The sequence below is a fragment of the Giraffa tippelskirchi genome, chromosome 4 (assembly GCF_054371585.1).
Source record: "Giraffa tippelskirchi isolate mGirTip1 chromosome 4, T2T-mGirTip1v1.2.pri, whole genome shotgun sequence".
Classification (NCBI taxonomy): Eukaryota; Metazoa; Chordata; class Mammalia; order Artiodactyla; family Giraffidae; genus Giraffa; species Giraffa tippelskirchi.
The window spans coordinates 100,494,850-100,515,082 of record NC_137278.1 but is presented as its reverse complement, the minus strand read 5'-3'; the positions used below and the strand labels follow the sequence as shown (position 1 = coordinate 100,515,082).

Genomic DNA, 20,233 nt, shown 5'->3' with positions numbered 1-20,233 from the left:
CCCTGTATATAGGCTTTCTATGCAATTAGATGTCTGGACTTCACTTCCATTTTTCAAATCTGTAGAAAAATTTCTCACACCAGTGACCCTAAAAAAGGCCACTTTGTTTTAATATATCTTACATGTTGCAGGACAGAAAAAGAACAGTGTACCAGATAAACCATAATCCTATTTAATCCTTACCATGCTGAGAATATTTGTGAATATAAAAATATGGTATGATTGTACTTACATAAAATACCTAGGACTATCAAATCCCAAGAGAAAAAAGTATAAGAGGGGTTACCAGGGGCTGGGGACAAAGAGGAATGGAGAATTATTGTTTAAAATGGAATTTCTGTTTGGGATGATGTTAATTTCTGGAGATGGATAGTGCTGATAGTCATACAACACAATGAATGTGCTTCATGCTACCAAATTGTAAGCTTAAAACTAGTTAAAATAATGAATTTTATGTTATGTATATTTAGCCACAGGAAAAAAAAAATCAAAAAACACATGCATGGAAATAAGACATCTGAATCACTGTGTATAATAAAGTTAGATGCTAGATGTAATTTGCAAGGAATTACAGAAATTATGCAGGGGGGGAGAATATCCCAAGAGCCACCATTGAGTCCAGACCTCTGGTTGCACAGATCTGAGAACTGAGGCCGGGAGGGAGCATGTCTCACCCCTAGGGATCGGGGAAGCCTAGTCCAGAGCTGTGAGATGACATGTGGCCGCCTCTCCTCGGAACAACCTTTCCTTCTTGTTCAGAGTAGCGTGCCATTGGTTAGATCAGCTTTGTGCTAAAGCCCTGTCGCTAGGACCTTTTCATCCTGCAATCTTGAATCCAGACAGTCCGTGAGTCAGGTGGATAGTCACTAAGGGAAGGTCCCTAGGCCTGAGGCCGGTTTCCCAGCCCTGTGACAGGCTTTTATTTCAAGGGAAAATTGTGTTTGAAACTAAAGTGGTTCCTGGGGGCAGTTTGCAGTCCCCTGGCTCTCCCAGGGCGCAAACAGTGTCCCTTGATGTGAGTTTTGCATTTGATGGGATCTATCCATACTTTTAACCTTCATTCATATTTAGTTTACATCTAATAAGTCAAGTGTACCATCTTACCGAGGGAAGTATGTATGCGAGAATTAGTCACATGATGTTTGTGAGTGGTTTAAGTCAGCTTGGGAGGTAAACCCTCATAAAATGAATTTCAATAAACATTCTATGGCTTTGGAATAGAACCTCTCAAGAGATTCTATCGCAGAATTCTACCATATCATTCTATCATAGAATCTCCTTTTCTATGATATTCTTTTATTTTTTTACTATCATGTATATCCCTTATCATCAAACAAGTTCTTGAGCCACGTTTGATTTTAAAGAGAGTCCACTTTGTTGGAACTAACACATTATATTTAATTTCACACGAGCTGTAGTCCCACTTGTAGACAATTTACCTACTTCCTGAGAGTAAACGCCACACCCGTGCAAGGTTTAATTGTAACACATTTGTGCCCAATGTCAGCATTAATAATTCTGGGTAGAGGCCACAGTGAAATGAAGAAATTGCCTGAGCTAGGGACCACAAATGCCTAATGTGTGAGACAGGCATCTCTGAAACAGTGCATGACATACTTTTTCTTTCCAAATGAGGCAGCACTACAACTAAAAAGCCAGCTTGCCTTTCGCTTTCTAAAATACATCTTGCTGGAGACAGAGACTGCTTCATCGTATCCTTCGCCCGCAGAGATGCCATTCGGAAAAGTCTAGCACGAATGACAGTGCCTCTGATGGCTTTGTAAGTGGCCTTCCCGCACCATCCAGTGCGGAGCCAGAAATACCACCTTCACCATCAGGATCGCTCCAAGCCATTTCTGTGGTTAGTCTTGTAATTCAGCTCAGTGGGACTCTTGGTGGTGTTGTTTAGTCACTCAGTCATGTCTGACTCTTTGTGACTCCACGGATTGTAGCCCGCCAGGCTCCTCTGTCCATGGGATTTTCCAGGCGACAATATTGGAGCAGGTTGCCATTTCCTACTCCAGGGGATCTTCCTGGACTAGGGATCAAACCTATGTCTCCTGCATTGACAGGCAGATGCTTTACTGCTGAGCCACCTGGGAAGCCCCACTGGGAATCTTAGGCGAAAGTACATTTCTCTTAATCTGAGGAGTGACTCTGGGTCTGAGCTCCTTCAGAAGTGGACCACACAGACACTAGAGCGGAAAAAAAAAGAAGAAATCTGGTGGAGGAGGAGGAAGGCAAAGGAGCTGAGTGGCTGTCACAGAGGACAGCCTGGTGGTCCAAGGCTCTTGAGAATTAAATATGTTGATCTTGTCTGAATGGAGCTTGGGCAGGAAAAGGAATAGAACTCATCTACATGAAAGTGACTGATGCCTAGGTGGAAAAAAAAAGTGTTTAGTGTGGTAGGAAGGGTGACCAGGGTAATGGGGTGAAACCAAGAAAGGACGTCCTGGAATTTCATATTAGAAATTAACTTTCTAACAGGGATATGTCTGTCAGAGTGTGAAATGGACTTATCAGAAAAAGAACTAGAGATGGGTTCTGGTGACATTGCCCAGAAGGTTAGAAGGAAAAGTTGATGAACAGCATGAACTAGCAAATAAGGAGTGTGTTGGTGGAGTGTTGGGCCAGGTGCGGGCCCGAGAAACTATATGGCTTTTTTGCAGACACCCCTCCAAGCCAAAAGATATTAGGGAAGCCAGGTTTACACCTACACCTCTGCCTATGAATCAGGAGCTGCTTCTAAAACTGAGCTTTTTGTCACCTTAACACCCATCATCCCAAACTTGACCACCAGTGTTCCTCCAAAAGCCTCTTTATGACTGTTACATCATGTTGTGGAGGTCACAACCAGGAATGACAAGGATGGTCATAACGGTGCACTTTTCCTTTTATTACATCTTTGGACTTTTCAAATAAGTTGCAGAATTGTCATTAATGTCTATATATTTTCCATGATAACAGTAGTTTATTAAAAGTGCCCGGAAATGCCCCTGCTGGCTCCTGGAGTCTTCTGGCTGGATTTGTTTTTCCCCAGCAGGCAAGGAGATTTATTCCCATAGCAGGGGTTTCCAGTGTCATGTTGACAGTCTTGAGACCATTCTTCCTGGCTTCATGTACTGACTGGCTTTTAAAACAGTCCTGTCACAATGCTAAGTACGCAAAGTCATATTTTTATCACAAGGTAAGATCACCTTTTCCCAACTTGAAAGGATTGTGTGCTTCAGAGAAGAGTGATTCTGTGAATCACTCTTAGTTTTGGCTGTGCTGGATCTTTGTGTGGGCTTTCTCTGGTTGTGGCTCTTGGGTCCTAGACTGTGCACTCAGTAGTTGTGGCACGTGGGCTCAGCTGCCCCACAGCAGATGGGATCTTCCTGGACCAGGGATCAAACCTGCATCCCCTGCACTGGCAGGCAGATTCTTAACCTCTAGACCACCAGAGAAGTACCTACAATTGCTTTTTAAGAACTGTGTGGAATAACTATCTGAATCAGAGAGGAGGCCCGGGCTTCCTTCAGATTCTCTAGGTAGAAGCTTCAGTGTCTGGGTGGATTTTTCCTCCATCCCTCCTTCCCTTCTTCCTTCCTTTCTTCCCAGATATCTCCCTTTCCCCTTCCTCTTTGTCCTCTTGCTTTTTTTCCTGAGTCCTCATCGTCTCTTTTCTCTGAACTTTTTTTTTTGTAGACAATGTACATAACTTGCTTAAAAAATATAAGAAAAATATTTTTGTGTTTTTGCTTAAAAAAAAGAAAGACACAAATTAAACAGTGAAATCACCCTGGATATATTCATCTACAGGAAGAGAAGGCCAAGGGAAGCAGCAAATAACAGAAACACAATTATTTTATTATTTTTTTCAATGATGGAGTGACTCAGAGAGGATGTCCCTCCCTCCAAGCAGGCCATGTGTGGTCTGTGTTAGGTGGTCCCAAGGAAAGAGATGGGTCAGAGCTCAAATGAAGGGAAGGAACAGAAAAGCCACGATGCCCTGGGTGGTCCATGACTGTCTGCTTCCCAAAGCAAGACCGTGGGCCAAGCAGGAGAAGACTGGTTAAAGAGAAATGGTCCTCTGGCTCCCCTGGGAGAAATTTTATAAGCTGCCTGCTGGAGGTACAGGCTTGTCTCAAAACCCCTCCTTCCCTACTCCCAACTCCCACAATTTGCTCTGAAAAGAGGCTTGAAATCCTGCTCTGAGAGTTTTATGAACACATAAGCCTCCTCCAGGTGTGTTCACCGCTGGTCTGGGAGGCTGAGCCCAGGGATCTGATGCCCACAGGCCACTTCCCCAGTCTTTCCAGAGAAGGGTTAAGAGTTGGGGCATGGAAGACAGGAAATGCAGTGCAGGTGTTAGGACTTGCAACAGGCCTGGAGGGATCCCTGGGGGATGCTCAGGGACAAAGGAAATCTAAAAGAGGGAGACCCAGGCTCACCAAAGCGCACGCTGGGAGAGAGGAGCCTTCTCCAGGTGGGAGTAATGAACCTGTGATTCGAATTTCTTCCTCTTACTGTAAGCCCAAACATCCAATACTGAAGACAGTGCCCTCTTGGCTTTGAAAGGCTCCATGGGCAGGAGATGGCAACTCACTTCTTGAACACAGATGGGGTGTCCATGATGCTCCAGACAGGGTGCTCAGGGCTGGGAAGGCAGGGTCAGCCGGCTGCAGGGTCTGTCCTGGAAAGTTTACAGTCCGGCCAGACACACAGATCTGTGGACCAACAACCTCTGTGGAAGGGGCTGCATGGGCTGTGGGTGGAGGCTGCTGATTTAAATGGTGATGAAGGCGGCGGGGTAAGAAGGCAGCCATGTGGGTTGGGGCAACAGATGTCAGCCAGCCATCCCCACTCTTCACTTGCTGTCACCTGCAGCCAGTTAACCACCTCCCACTCTCCATCCCATGGCTTCCCTCTCCCTCAGTGAGGGTAACAAGAGTATCAGCCTCAGAAGTTTGAGGCAAGTCGATAACGTACACAAAGCGCCTAGAATGGGACCTCAGTGAATGGCAGCTGTCAGTCTTTGTCACCTTGTGGTGGCCATCTGTGCCTCCCCTGGAACTGTGGCGAGTCCCAAGCTAGGAGGTCAGCTCCTGCTACCTGAAAAGCTGCATCCATCTGTCACCTGTGGGCCCATCTATCAGATCCTCACCCAGCGCCAGCTCGGACCAAACACCATGCTGCGAGAGGACAAGTCACAATTCGAGCTGGACTGAGCCTGTCTCAATACTGGTCACCCAGCTACTTGGAGGCCTACGTGTTGCCAAGTGACAACATGTCCCAGGGAGAGGTGACAGGAGGTGACTTTCAAACCACACAATGACATTTGGACTTCCATTCAAATGAGGGGTGGTGGCATCTAAAGAGAGAAATGCTCACTCCATTCCACCAGTTTCCGGGGCCACGGCCACCAGCAGGGCTGGACTCTGGCCACCGCACAGAAGGCAGGTAACAGAGCTGGGGAAGCCGCGTCCAGGGAATTGAGGTGAATCTGGGTTTGAGGACAGAGACTGGGCTTTGCTTCCCATTGGCAAGAGGCAAATATAGACCACTGGTACTACTCCAAATGCTAGGCTTCTCACTGAATCCAAGTGAAAAATAACAATGGTTTCCAAGTGACTCCTGGAAATAAACTGTGGGTAAATAGCATCTACTTAAAGCCTGGAAACCCAGCTTCCTTTGGTTTGTGTTTTTAAATGCTTTGACGATGTGGTTTGCTTCTCTCCAAGAACAAAAAAAAAAAATAGTAAATAAAGTCTGACAACGGAGTGAGATCTACAGCTGAGCTTTTCTATTGTCCGCCATCACCTGGGGGCAAGGCGGTGGGGGACAGGGACAGACGGTACAGACACTAAACCGGTCACCAAGGCACCAACCCCAGTGTGAAGGAGAAGAAGATGCATTTCAGCAGGGCGAGTATTGCCAGCCTGCGGAGGAAAAATGCCAATGAGGGTGTTTTGCCTTGTCACCAAACGGAGACGTTTGTGCTTGTTCACTGCCAACAGTGGATGGCGGCAACTCTTGTTCCTTTGAAGTGATTAGGGCTCCTTCCCTAGAAATAGGCGACCGCAGAAAGCAAGCCTGGCAGGAGTGTCACATAATCAACCCAGTGGGGACAGCGTCAAGGACAAAGGCAGCCCAGGAGGGGCGCCGGTCACCTCCTGGCTTTTGGTCTGTGACAATGGCCACAGGCAGGTGGGAAGGGTCCTGCCAATGCAGGAATCCCTCTGATGTGCTGAAATGTTTGGAAGATTTCACATCAGATTTTGCAAACTCGCCTGCCCATTCTAGAATTGTTCCATAAAAAGTGCTTTAGTGCTGTCTCATAAGTCCTTTTTTCTTTATCTGTCCTTCTCAAAACCAATCTGTAAAGGAAATTGGCTGATTAGCTGCCCCTGGGACCTTTGTGCGCTGGCTTTGAACTTCTGTCAGGATGTCAAAGGAACAGACAGGATGAGATCTCTCAGAATCTAGAAGCAGAGGCCCCTGGGTTTGGGGGACAGGGAAGCCCCTGTCTCCAACCCCTGCCCAGATTCCAGCTTTCCTGGTACTTAGGCACTGGCTTTGGTAACTTCCCAAAGGAAAGCAACCACATGGGCAAGAAGAGAACTCTTAATAAATAAATGAAGGCCAGTTGTTTTTGAGTTTAGAAAATGAATCAAATGGCTGCTTCTCACTTAGACAGTCACAGAGCAGAAGACAGGACATATTCTTGTCCTCCGCTTGTTCCTTGGGCCCCTGTTATGCTTCCTTTTCTAGCTGCTGTGTCAGACCCTGGTGGGGATTTCCTCTGGGCTGGCTCTCCTGGGGTTGAATGACAACCTATATGGACAGATTTTATGCTACATCTTTAAAAAAAAATGATTAACAACGAAAGATTTGGGTTTGGGGAGAAGCCCTTTGTAAAACAAACTATGAAAAGTAATTGATGAGTAGTGGCAGTCTTTGAGAACATTTTTTCTGTACCCCTTTACAAACTCTGTTTCTAACTACATGTAAATTCCTGAATTAATATCATGACGCTGGTGTCCTTTGACCTCTACAACGTGAATTAAGGTAGAAAGGTCCTGAGGAACAGAGTTCTTATTTAGAATGTAGATTTTGGTCCTGTAACATCAACGACCAGACCATTTCCCTTTCATTTTGAAAGATGTGTGTGGTCCCAGGCATGAGGTTGTGTGGTTCAAGGGTGCTGTTGGCTGCAAATTTCACTTGGGTCTGCTACGGCTTCTCTCAAGCTGAATTTGTCTTTGAGCTTAATTTTCATTTTCAACAAATTAGACAAGATGAAAAGTGATCTTTGGAAAAGAGTGAATGAGTGACTAATACATTCTTTAAACCCATTTCTTGTGATAGTGCAATGGTGGTGATTCACTAAACCATCTCAATAAAATGTAAAGCATGAATACATGGTCACTAAATAGACTGACAAAACTATCAAACCATGTTCCTGATGTGAAGATGTTTAAAGGCTGATGTTTTTCTGGGATATTTTACTGCTCCTTCAAGGGGACTTTGGCTGAGACAGTTTTCATCGTGGTAAAGCTTCTGGTCTCCCTCTGGGTTTTCCTCGAAGTGGACAATGTTAAGTGTTGAGTGAAGAACAGTTTGTCTTATCAGAATGTTGCTTCCAAGACATGCTGCGTGAAGTAGTGGGTTAGGGTTTGGAGCCCTCTCTATTTTAGGAAACATCATGCTTGTCAATGACTCTGTTCCTCTGTGCTCAGTTCACCGTGGTTTGCTTGTTCTGTCACAATCCCTGTAACCCAGTGTGAAAGTGGGCTTCAATTCCACTTTGTCACCCTTGGCCCCACTTTCTTTTTAGTCAGTCTTAAGTAAGGAAGTGAGAGGACACAGAAAGGATCTGTGTTCAGTAAATAAGAGTTAAATCTTTGCAGATTTCTAGGCTGGAAATCAACAAAACAAGATCTGTTCACAGAAGTGGTTACCTCTAAACTAAGTATAGGCTGGAGATAAATCTGACAACCTCTGACATCTTTAAATGTCAAATCCACCGCACGGCATAGATGACATTGTACCTAATGATCGAACTCCCTTTAAAATATACTTCATGTAAATACATTTTTTGTGAAACCACAAGCTATTTCTCTCAGTTTTGTTTTCAGCTGGCTTTGATAAAGAGATTGGTTGGTATCTTACAGCTAATTAAACAGCTTTCAAGCCAACATCAATGAAGGATTTTTAGACTCAAAAATATACTATGCTATTCATGATCCAGGGTTATTCACGATGCTTTTAATGATGCTAACAGACCCTGTCAGAGGGAGAATCATTTAGCTCAAACCTGAGTTTCCAACACACGTCATCCTATTTCTGATGCTATAGACACAGGGTCTGATCTCTGTCAATTCACCAACACAGTAGGTTGAATTCATACTAACAAGAAAAAAATAATTGCAATACCTGTGTTCCTTTAGATTGATTAATATTTAACATATTGCACTTTTCCAGTACTTGTTACATATTTCATTTGGGGACTAGAGAGCTATTTGGTTTTTTCCTTGTGAAAAACAGAAAATGCAATGTGAGAGACCTTTGTTTTCAGGGCAAAGATTCTGAGCTTTTTTTCACCCTTTTCTGTCTGGCATTTTTATTTTCTTTTTTCCAGAGGCAGTTATTTCTAGATTCTGGAAAATTATTTCTTGCTTTCAAGAAAAAAAAAGGTTTGGTTTCTAATTTTAATTTTACAGTAGAATCTGTCCTAACTTTTAAAGCCAGATTGCTCTAACAAAATTGTTGTTATTTCATACACAACAGATTGACTCTCAGTAAAAATGTATATCTAAAAAATGGGGGAGAAAACCCTTACTTACACCTAGGAATACCTCCAAATATAACAATGGTATTTCAAAACCTTGGTGTTAACACATGCATTTTGTGAAAAAAAAAAAAGAAGAAGAAGAAGAAGTTAGCTAGTTGTTAGTGAAGTAATTGTGCTGAGAACATGAAATTTTCATATGGTAGAGTTTACCTTTTGATTTTTACACTTGCCAAAAAAGTGGGAGTTTTTTTTTTAAGTGCTTTGAATCTTTCTTCCATGAAAGCTTTTGTCCTGTGCCACCCTGCTCATGAGAAATTCCCAGGTTACAGATACAACTGAGGGTGAACTTGAATTTGTTCCGTGAGCACGGCCTTTTTTACTTGTGGTAAAGGAGTTTAAATGACAACGGTTCTGAAGAAAGTGCTTAAAGACCAATGTCATGTTTCACTCTTTCCAGATGACTAAAATCACCCTCATTTCCCAAGTCTTATGTCGGGGGAAGGGGAGATATGTGGTTTAAGAGTGGCAAGTATTGGCTAAGGTCAGGGTTTTTCTGAATGTGAATATTCGATTATGCTGGTTAAGGGTGAGGGCAGATATTCTAGGGTAAGAGACTCATACAGAAAATGTCTGAAAGTAACAAATTCAGGTGATTACCATAACCTTCTTCTTCCCTGTCATCTTTCATCATAGGGTTCATTCAAGGTTTTTTGGTTTGTTCTAAAATGCTGTTGCCTTACGCAAGTCAGGCTGCTTGCTCTCAAGTATCAGAACAGTCCCATAATATTGAAAGAGCTGGATCATAAAATCATAAAGTGTGTAAATTCTGAATCACGTGTGTTAGGTCTGATGTCAAACAGCCTAACCAGAAAATGTTATTACATTGATACTGTGTTCGCTTCAAGTTTCCCCAAAGCTATGCTGATCACTCCCTGAGAATGCCTGAAACTCACCACGAATGAGTTCATCCTTAAGGACTGAAAATTCCTCCTGTTAAGTTTTCTGTCCATCAGTCTGTGTTCTGTGTTCTTCCTGAGTTGTGCTATTTGTTTTTAGCTCTTTTCACTGTTTATCTTGCTGCCCTATGTTTTAGGAAGAAATGACTTTTTACTCTCTGGTGATGTTTACTTTCTTTATTAGCTTAAGAATTTTCAAGTAGGAATAGATTAGGAGAACATATATTTGTGCAAAGAACTTGGTGAGGGGAGAATGAACTAATTTTTAAATTGTTTGAAATCAGGGGACTGCTGGACTGGATCTTTTGGGGTTTTTCAAATTGTTCCTCAATTTAATTAGCCAAAGCCCTGAGTAGTATTTCTTTCTGATATAGATGTTGAAAACACATTAGCTTTTCTAAATGTAAATAGAAAGGACTCTTAGTATTGCTTGCAAAATCTAGAAATATCTGCATGCTGTTGTGAACAATTTTGTCTCTTTATGGAGAGTTGTTTGGGCTTTTTAGAAACTCATTAAATTGATTGTGAGTGCCTGAGTGTTATCAGGAAAAGGAGCTTTAGAAAATGGTTTCAGAATGTGTCATTTTCTCCTTGGTTTAATCTGAGATAGTGTGTGGGCATGCTGATATTTTAAAAGGCTAAAAATGTACATAATGCTGTGCCTTCAAATATGAGATAGGATTGCAAACAGAGAAGAGTTTTCTTAAATCTTCTGTCTGAAATTCTGCTTTTCTTCCAACTAATACTTCTTGGATTTTTAACAAGGAGTCTTTCATCCTTGTTTCATCTTCAATTTGTTGTTGGAATTAAGCAAAAACAAATTTTGAAAAGCCAGGTCAGCTTTCTCTCATTTTGATCTGAATACTGAATGTTTCATCAAGTAAAACCCTGTGTTTTCATTTTAACTAGTTCATTATTTTTTTTTAATGAAATGATTTGTGGTAGAAGACTGCTCTTTGGTTTCAATATTAATATATAAGATGAACTACGTGGGTGTCATTTATTTTCAGTAGTAAATAAGTGCTTAACCGATTCTTTGCCTTTAGAAGAATTTAATTGACTCCTTTAGAATTTGGCTCTGCAGGTTCAAACAGTATTTGATGTGTGTGGATGTAAAATAAAAATTACCTCTTGTGTCATTAAAAGCTCTTTTCGTGGTGTCATGTGGTCAGAATCGGGGAATGTTGTGTAGTTGGTTTCAAAATTCAGTCAGTAGGTTAATCATTAATTATTCTTTTTTCCAGGAAATTCTGCTTAGGTTATTTCAGAATTTGAATTTGCTAGAATTCTTGTTTTTAATCTTTTATGTGTGTGTGTCACTTTAACCTTAAAAAGGGGTTAATGTAGCAAGATTAGGTGCCTTTTCTGTTTGTATTGTGGCTTCTTCAATTTCTCATAAACTATTTGGTAGCTAAAATGTTGAAAGCAGTTTGGGAACAAAATGTCTGCTTCAACCATGACAAAATTGGCCACAATTTGCCGATTGGGCTGATAACAAAAGCCAGCAACACAAAATAGGTAGAAAAACAGTTTGTTCGGTGATGTGAGACCACTGCAGGTCTTTTTGCATGTTATTTTTTTCATTCTGCTGTTTATGTTGTGCCGGCAGAATGTGGAGAGAGATTTTTGCTCACCCCTGATTTTGATTAACCATTTCATCCAGAGGATTTCTTTGAAAACTTCAGAAAAGAAGCTGCTTACCTGGTACCTGAGACCCATTTGAGTTAAAATCCAGCTTTGCATCTCAACCCCAGGTTTCATCCCAGCTCAACTGCTTGGAAAGTATCTCAAGGCTCAGAACTGGATGTTTTCAAGCAACTCTTGAATTCCCCTTTTTTCAAGACTTCAACATGGAAATATATGGCTGGGACTGCATTTCTGCAAGTGTAAAACAAAAACATGAAAGTTTGCAGCTTAAAAAAAAAAGTTCTCTACCTGAGCCTACAGTGGACCAAAGTTTTAACAACTCAAAGTACCCATTGCCTCTCGTGTGGTTGTTACAGACTGTAAACAAATATTAATGTTTGACATGAGACAATACATTTTTTCAAGTGATAGGATGAGATAACAGGACCGTCTCTCTCCTCTCGGTTGTTTTGAATTCTCATGCCTTGAGTGTGTGTCTGATGCTCTTTCTTTTTTCTTTTTTTTTGTCTGAAAAATCAGATACTCCAGGGCAATAATTAGGATGAGGTTTATGTTTCTACTTATCTAATCTTTGTTTTCACAAATAAATACAAATAACTCAAACTGAAACTTGATGGCTTTGGTGATAATAAAATAGCAGCCACGGGGAAATTTTCTTCATTTTAATGTTCTTTCACAACCCACATTCAGTTTCGGTAGGAAAATTATTAACCTTTTCAAGAGCATGCTAAAACATAGGTTCACAATAGACGCCTGAGTATGATTTGCAGGTTTTGGTTCTATTTTGAGATTTTTGGGTGTGCAGAGTTTTTTTTTTTCTTTTTCTTTCTTTCTTTCTTTCTTTTTTAAATGGCTTTCTTTGACAGCAATAGTCATGACTTGGAGTCATTTCGTTGGTATCTTTCCAGTGTGGGCACATTGAGAGCGTTTGTATTTTTTTTTCTTTTTTTATGATGAGGAGGGAAGATTCCTGTTTCCTATCCTCTTACTAGTTCGTGCTATGAAAGAGGAAATGTTCTTGAGTCTTATTGTTTTTCCTCATTTGAATTCTTGGGTGGACATTGTGAGCTCCTGGCCCCCATTAAAAAAAAAATCCATTTGAGCCACATTTCAGGGAGGGCAGATGGCCCTGGTTTAGGGGTCCTACTTGACTCCTGTCTGCCTTGGGTGGCCTCGTGTCCAGGTCCTTCAAACCAAAACAAGGCTGGCCAGTTTGGGTTTGTGGTCCTGAAGGTGTGCCCAGCCACCGGCTTGGATAGAAGGCCTGGGATGGTGGGGTCTGCCTAGCTGCTCTGGAAGGAGCGTGGGTGCGGTGAGCATGATCTGGGCTTGACCTGAAACACACAAAGGGCAGAACATGGGACAGCAGGGGCGGGAGCAGGGGATGCTCTTGGAGGGCAGTTCCATTTTAGGTGTCTTCTTCTCCATGTCGGGCTGGGACAGCCATACCTACCTGAAGGGCCCTGGACGGGGCGCCACCCTCGCCCGTGTGTGGCAAGGCTATGCCTCGTGACTCACAGTCCCTTTCTTTCCTGCATCCCCACTCTTGGTTAGTCCCCACCCTTGCCCGATGCCCTACCCTACCTGTTCCCACCACCCCTGCAAAGTGGGGATGGAAACTGCAGAGCCTTCCCTTGGTTTGTATCCAAGGCTGCCACTTTCATTGTCATAGCCTGGGGCTGTGTTTTTCTTCTTCTTCTTCTTCTTCTTCTCATACTTCCTGTATGAGGTTAGTTTTTTTAAAATGATAAACAAACTATTTTTTTAAACTTTTTTTTTGACCTGGTCATGTGTTGCCAGCTACCTATCCGGTTGTGAGCCCTCAGCCGTCAGCCCCTACCTGTGCACCCTTGGGTGTGAGTGAGGCTCCAACGCAGAGGGGGTCTGTGCTCCCCTCTCCTCTCAGGGTGGAGTCAGGTAAAGACATTTTCTCGTCTCCTATTTGAGAGAAATACCAATAGACATCATGGCTCAAGGATTCTCCCCAGGCAGAGGGCATGGGGGAGGGGAAGGCTCTGTGTGGGAGGAGAGGGCTTGGCCAGGAAAGAGATGTGATGTGGTGGGGGATTCCCGGGTACAGGGGTAGAATCCCACGGTGCTCAGTCCCACGCTCTGCAGATGCACAGCGTCTGGGAAAGAGGACTTAGGAATGAGTTGTGCCAGCATTTCTTCCCAGGTCACCCCCAGACCGTGCTGCCAGGCTCAGATGCTTCAGGGCTGCCGGGTCTTTCCTCCCACTGTGGCATCTCAGGGCAGAGGCATCCAATGAGGAGCCTGGGGACAGCTGACCAAACAGAGCATCAGGAGACAGCTGATCTGCCATGGTAATGGTCATAGTCGTGAGCCCACGGCCCGGGTATCACTCGCCACTGGTGACACTCGGGTGTGCGTCACAATTACCTGGGGACTTGTGAAAAGAGACATCCCTGGGTCCCATTGCCAGAGTTTCTGATTTAGAAGGTCTAGGGCACACCCTGAAAATCTGCATTTATGAAAATTCTCAGATGATACTGTTGGTCCAGAGGTCCATGTTGAGGACCATTAGTTAGGGCCATGGGCCAAGGGTGATTGGAAAACCTAAAGGCCTAAAGATTGTCTCTATTTTCCCCTTTAACACTGAGATTCCCTTCATGTGCTTTAATCCAACTTTAGAGGTAAAACCAGCCTTTCACAAATACTTTTTCATCCCTTAGTAACAGGATAGCAAGGTTACCTGTAACTTTGACCTTTTACAATGTCAACCAGACTAAAATGTTTTTGATGTTTATGCTAAAATGCTAAAATGTTTTTGAGGTTTAATTCTCTGAAAAGAGGATTTTTTTTTTATGGATAGAGAAGGTGACCAAGGGGAGAGGGGTGGTACTGACTAGACCAGGAAATAATTGAGTAAGGCCCAGTCCTTGGGTTGCCCACCTTGTCTCCATTTGTGGAAACCTTTAGTATTAACAGAGGGAGGTATTTTGTGGATCCCTGTTGGTACCAAAAGGTGAGCAAATTTCCAAGATCCTCGAGGCTCAGGGTGAATCACCCATGAACTCCTGTTCATCCTAGAAGGTGGAGGAGCATCATGATCAGGATGCTGGACGGGAGGCTGAGTGCTACCAGGTACCAGCTGGTGGCTGAACTTTCCCTGCCTCCCAGGTGAGAAAGATGCTCCTGCAGCAGCAATCTGAGATGGCAGATGCTTTCAGAAAGCACACATCCAGACTAGTATCTGGGATGGGATGGGATGAGCTCAACAATCAACGGACTACAGGATGCTGCTTGTGTTTGGGGCAGCCCTGGGACAGGCTCGCACTCTGCTGATGGCTTTGTTAAAGGCTGAGACTTCTTGAACCATGGGTAGGTCTGTAATGATGCATGGAACACTTCGCAAAAACTGCTTCTCGGGGAGGTCCCCTCAGAAAAGGTTCTATGTCTGCTCGGGGTTATGTGGCTTTTGTTCTACAAACGGGGCCCTCCCCAGAAACAAGGGGAGGGGGCCTCTCAAGGGTGGCTCCTCTTTCCCCTGACCTGACATCTCTTGTAGCACAAAAGCTGAATCATTGACACAGGGGATCCATATCACTTATCCTTAAAATTAGTCTGCAAGAAACAATGATGTCTGCTGAGAGTGTCCTCTAGGTTTTCATTTTCTGAGAGTGTGCACCTTGGCACTGCCAAGCTTGCCACACCCTCCCAGCAACAGTTTCAAAAGCTCAAAAAAGTTGGCTTCCAACCCCATCCGAATCCGATATGAATCAACATGAACAGGATGTGAGGGCCTGGCCCATCGTTTTCCCAGGAGCTGATGGAGCCCTCGATGGCTCGAGTGTGTGTTTTGCACGTGTGTGGCTGGGGGCTCTGGTCTGGTGTTTTGGCGCTGGGGTTTCGGCACTGTCAAGGGTGTTACAGCAAATTGAAGTGTGTACTCTTTGCTTCCCCATTCCCCTGCCCTGGTACTTGTTGTTATTGTTTAGTCGCTAAGTCCTGTCCCACTCTCTCTGCTGGCTCAACGGTAATGAATCGGCCTGCCAATGAATGAGATGCAGGAGATGCGGGTTTGATCCCTAGGTTGAGAAGATCCCCTGGAGGAGAGAAATGGCAACCCACTTCAGTATTCCTGCTCTATTCCTACCACCTGGGAAGTAGAAGCTTGGATGGAATTGAGGGGAAATGCCCTGACCTGTGACCCATCCAGTCAGGGGGTGGATATCTGAGCTCTGTCTTTCTCCACTTCTCAGTTTCCCAGGCTGAAGACTCTACTCTGCCATAAGGAGCTGAAAGGATGGGACCTGGCTTGGGGAGCATCCAGGGAATTTCCTGGGCTGCATCTCAGGTCCCTGATGAGGACTCATATTCACAGTGTGATGTACAGATTTGAGGAAAAGTGGACCTGGGTATCCACAGTGGGGAGAGCACATGGGGGTCCCCTGAATGCTAGAGACCTGCAGGAAGAACACAGCTCAGTCAAGCTGGGAGTAAGAATAAGGGAGTAACATCTGACCAGAAGTTTCTCTAGGAATATCCCAATGCAACAGAAGTGCTGACGGTCTCTGCCCCATCCCAGTGTATGCTGGCATATGGGAAGCCATTTGTGTGGTCAGCTCTGAATGAGGGGCAAACCTTTTAGAGTCCCTGGATGTAAAATCTTGAGTTTCTTCAATGATAACTCGACAGCCCGGTCAATGTGGAGTCACTCAGGATTTGACTTATGCATGCAAAAACTCCCACACCAGCTAGATCAGCTTTTACAGTGGAAAGCTAGAATTCAGAATCTAGGGATGAAGGTAGGAGAGACCCAGGTCTCATTCCCAGCAATTTCTTTTCCAGAGTGACCCTAAAAAGACTGCCAACTTCCTCACTCTGTGTATCTGTAAAATGTAGGTGACCAGATGACACCTCCCCCCACCCCCACCCCCATTGTTATTTTGGTCCAAGTCCACATGGTCAAGTGATGCATACCAAATCCTGCCTGGGCTCTTGCACTTTGGTTTTCCCTTCCCACTCAGAACTGGAGAGGAGCATAGGTTCCTTAGCTGCCTCTCTGTTTCAAACTAGAGGAACCAGGTTGCCTCTTCCACCCATGTCAGCCACTGATCTGTGTCTTAGTTCCTGTTTCTCTTTGCCCACCCAGGAAAGCACTGCATATAAAATCTTGGGCCCAGATTCAGATATTAAGTCACATTAGAAAATGCTAGCTCATTGAACACACATTAGGCAACTGGTGTTCCCAACAGGCTCTGGTGGGCAGCATTCTCCCCAGGATGTTAGCAAGCACACAGCCAGGTTCATCATCACTCAGAAAGGTCACTATGAGAGAAAAAAAAAAAAAGGTTGCAGGAGTTTGTGTGATTCAGAGAACTCATATGTGGGGGACCTTAGAGGGAAAATACTGAGGAAAAGCAATACAGAGTTCCAGGAAATAAACAGACTGTCACAACTGCCCTGTGAGTGTCAGGACAGCAAGGACTCAGTCTAAGTGAAGCTCTGCTCTCTGTTGCCCAGTGGAACCCTGTCGGCAGAGGTTCCAGTATAAGAGGGGTTCCACTCCAGATATGTTTGGGAAGCACACAAGAAATTAATTTAAATGGCTTCCTTTATTTCCTAACTTCTCAGGGTCTTCTGCATGTTACTGTGCATTGTGAATGAATCTCTTCCAGAAGGATGGAGCTTTTCCAAAATTATGCAGCGACCCCTGCTCCCAACCTTTTTTGCAGAAAGTTTAGTGCCATTAACAAAAGTCAGGAAAGGGAGAGGGGCCCGGGCAGCCAGCTTTCCGAGTGAATTCAGGGTCGCATCCAGGGAAGATGGCATGTGGAAGGGATGACAGGGTACGCAAGAAAGTTCTGAACATTCCTGGGCAGACTGCATCCCTTCTCTGACCATCAGTGGTGGCTGGTCAGAGAATGCGGTGGGGAAGAGTGGGCAGGTGTGGATTTGACTTTGCTCCCATGACAGTGCTGTCTCCAGTTCTCTCTTCCTCCCCCAAGGTCTGAGCAGCAGATTTAAGTGCAAAGCCCATTTTGGGGAGAGGTTGGACCGTTTGTATTCATGAATCAAACCATCCCTCTGTCTGCCTCTGGACCTGTCCCTTCACTTGTTTGGGAGAATTAAGGGTGAGTTTCCGCAAACAGTGTGCTGCTTGGGAGCCAAACCACACCAGCCTCAAGTGGACAAAGCAGTTTTCAATAGAATCGTAGTCTCTGGAGTTGTTTTCAGCCTTGTGCTGTCCTTCAGGGTCTTTGCTTGGACAAGATCCTCCCTCTTACCATCTCTCCTTCCCCCTACCTTGCTGAGGCTGCTCGGTACAAGCTTGTGTGCTTATACTGCTGTGAGGTCCCTGGGAAACCAGCTCTCTTGAATGGGAAGAGGAGAGGGGACCAGAAGTTCAGACACCATCCTCCTCATCCACCTTCATCCAACTACAATTCCATGGTGACTTCTTTTAAGTCTCTTTGGACCCCTGAGGAGAGGCTCTCAGAATATCACCTGGGCCAACACCAGGGTTGTTCAGGGAGTCCTATCTGACTTCAGCTAGACCAGCAAGGGCACATAGGGGAGGTGCCATGGTGTCCTCCAGACTTAGACCTGGACCCAGAGGGGGCAGAATTGACTTCACCTTTTTAGTAAACAGGCAGTGGGCTTCTGGGAACATCTGCCTTTACAGCTTCTTTCTGAATTATTTTTGAACAGATGCCCCGCCCACCCCCATCCCCACTGCAGTTTTTGTTGATGATCACTATTTGAATAGATGCTGATAAATTTGATTCCCCATCTTACCGTGGCATTTACGATCTGTCTTTCCCTTTTCGGTTTCCATGTACTGGAGTGACTGTGTCTCAATGCGGTCGGCAGTGACCTGTGTTTTTGTGCATGTTTTTGTTTCAGAATAACTGGGAGATGAAACAGGAAACTTTATGACACACTTGCTTGAAAATGACACAGGACTCAGCCCCTCTGCTGCACCTCCACCTGCTGCCCACAGCCGAGTGCAGGGGAAGGGCTGGCCCTGGGGCCTGATTCCAACTGCCGTGGACCCGACATCCAGTGCTGATGTGTCTGCCATACTGTGGTCATGGTCTAGTCTGGTTGGTTTCCTATTTAGCTGGCCAGTCTCAGTGTATCTTTATCCCTTTTCCTTCATTAAAAGCATAATTAAAGAAAAATGGATTGTTCGCTTATTGTTGTTTTTCATCCACTAAGTTATGTCTGACTCTTTGAGACCCCATGGACTGTAGCCCTCCAGGCTCCTCTGTCCTCCCCCATCTCCATAGTTCTGTTTAAATCTCAATGTAAAGGAGACCAAATAACGTTTGAGATTCATTTCTCTAGGACCACAGAGAAACCATGTCATAACCACACAGCTCATTATGACAGCTTCTAGAAGAAGTGTGTTGAACTTGAATCACTTATTACTCAGTCTGGTCTGCCCTGCCTTTTCTTCTCTCTCTGGAAGCCCTCTATCGAATCAGTACTGGCAAGTTGACACTTGAGAAAAATACTGGGAGATGTTGGGAAGTCTCTTCCCACCCCCTCTCTGATCATGGCCTAGAGATGATGGCCCTGAACCATCACCAACCTTGAGCTTGCTACTGCAGACTTCTGTCTTCTCAGCTGCCCCTCTCCCTCTCTCTGCACATCAGTCATCCATTCACTGTTTCATGCCACAAGGGTTTTTTTGGGCTTCTCTGTGCCAGGTTCTGAAGACAAGGGTGAGGATGGGGTCAGTCTGCTTGGCCTTCCCAACACCTCTTGTCTACTTCTGCGTGACTAGGCTTCACTCACCAAGTGTAGTGGATGCTGGACAGTTCATTACAGACCACAGATGCCCAGATTTTTTAAACCCACCCTTCACATTGGAGCCCCTGGAATTGGCAGCTAAATATTCCTTAAAATGACTAAACATCAGCACGTCCCTTCTGCTGGATTGCACTCTCTTTCCCAGCTCTTGGTAGGACATCTCCATGCTCTTGTGGACCTGGCCAAAGAGGCCATTAGGAGTTACCTTCCAGAAATTCCCATCTGTCTTCGTGTTTAAGCTTAGCAGACACACAAGAATAATTTAAAATGACTGTGTCCTACTGTTTCACACATTTCAAAGTTAACTTATCAGTAGACCATGATGATCATATCAAAACCCCCCTACTGCCCTGAATGGTATATACAAGATGTATATCTAGGTCTCAGCCCAAATGTCCCCAAGTCAGGGAGTCTCTCTGACCACCTGTCCTGCGAGACCCCATTCCCTCTACAATTATGCTGCTTGTTCACTTATTAGTTCACTATCACTCTCACCTGCCCCTCCAGATTTCAGTTCTATAAAGGCAGGTTCTGATCTGTCTTACCCCTCAGGTTGTCCCCAGCACCTGACACTCTGCTCAGGGACAAGGTATTGACTGGATCCATCATGACACTGTCTCTCAGAGCGACCCTGTGAGGTTGAGCACCTGTATTCTAACCACTGTCTGCTGGATGAGGAAACTGCCAATCCCTTTATTCTGATGAGCTAAGGAGAAAAACACCGTACCCCCAGAGAGGACCCAATCTTCCTGCCAGGTCACTGCCCAGCAGGAAAGGTTGATCATGAGCCATCTGCCCTCTGGATACTCAGACCCTCATCTGAAACCAACATTTGCATTTCTTGTGTTGTTTTTTTTCAGTCACTAACTCATGTCTGGCACTTTGTGACCCCATGGACTGTGGCACGCTAGGCTTCTCTGTCCTTCACCGTCTCTTGGAGCTTGCTCAAACTCATGTCCATTGAGTCAATGATGCCATCCAACCATTTCATCCTCCGTCACCCCCTTCTCCTCCTCCATTGCTTATGAATATCCTAAAGTTACATTGTATTCACTCACATTCCAGAAGGTGA

The 20,233-nt window shown here is 44.6% G+C and overlaps 2 long non-coding RNA genes across 4 annotated transcripts in view; both read left to right on the top strand.

Moving 5' to 3' along the window:
- LOC145503973 (uncharacterized) overlaps window positions 1-20,233 on the top strand; it is a 203,194-nt gene that overhangs the window by 44,142 nt on the left and 138,819 nt on the right. The gene's annotated exons all lie outside the window — the stretch shown is intronic.
- LOC145503974 (uncharacterized) lies at window positions 14,521-18,535 on the top strand. Its single transcript, XR_014051970.1, has 3 exons — window positions 14,521-14,721; window positions 17,352-17,477; window positions 18,250-18,535. It is a non-coding gene; the product is annotated as an uncharacterized LOC145503974 (long non-coding RNA).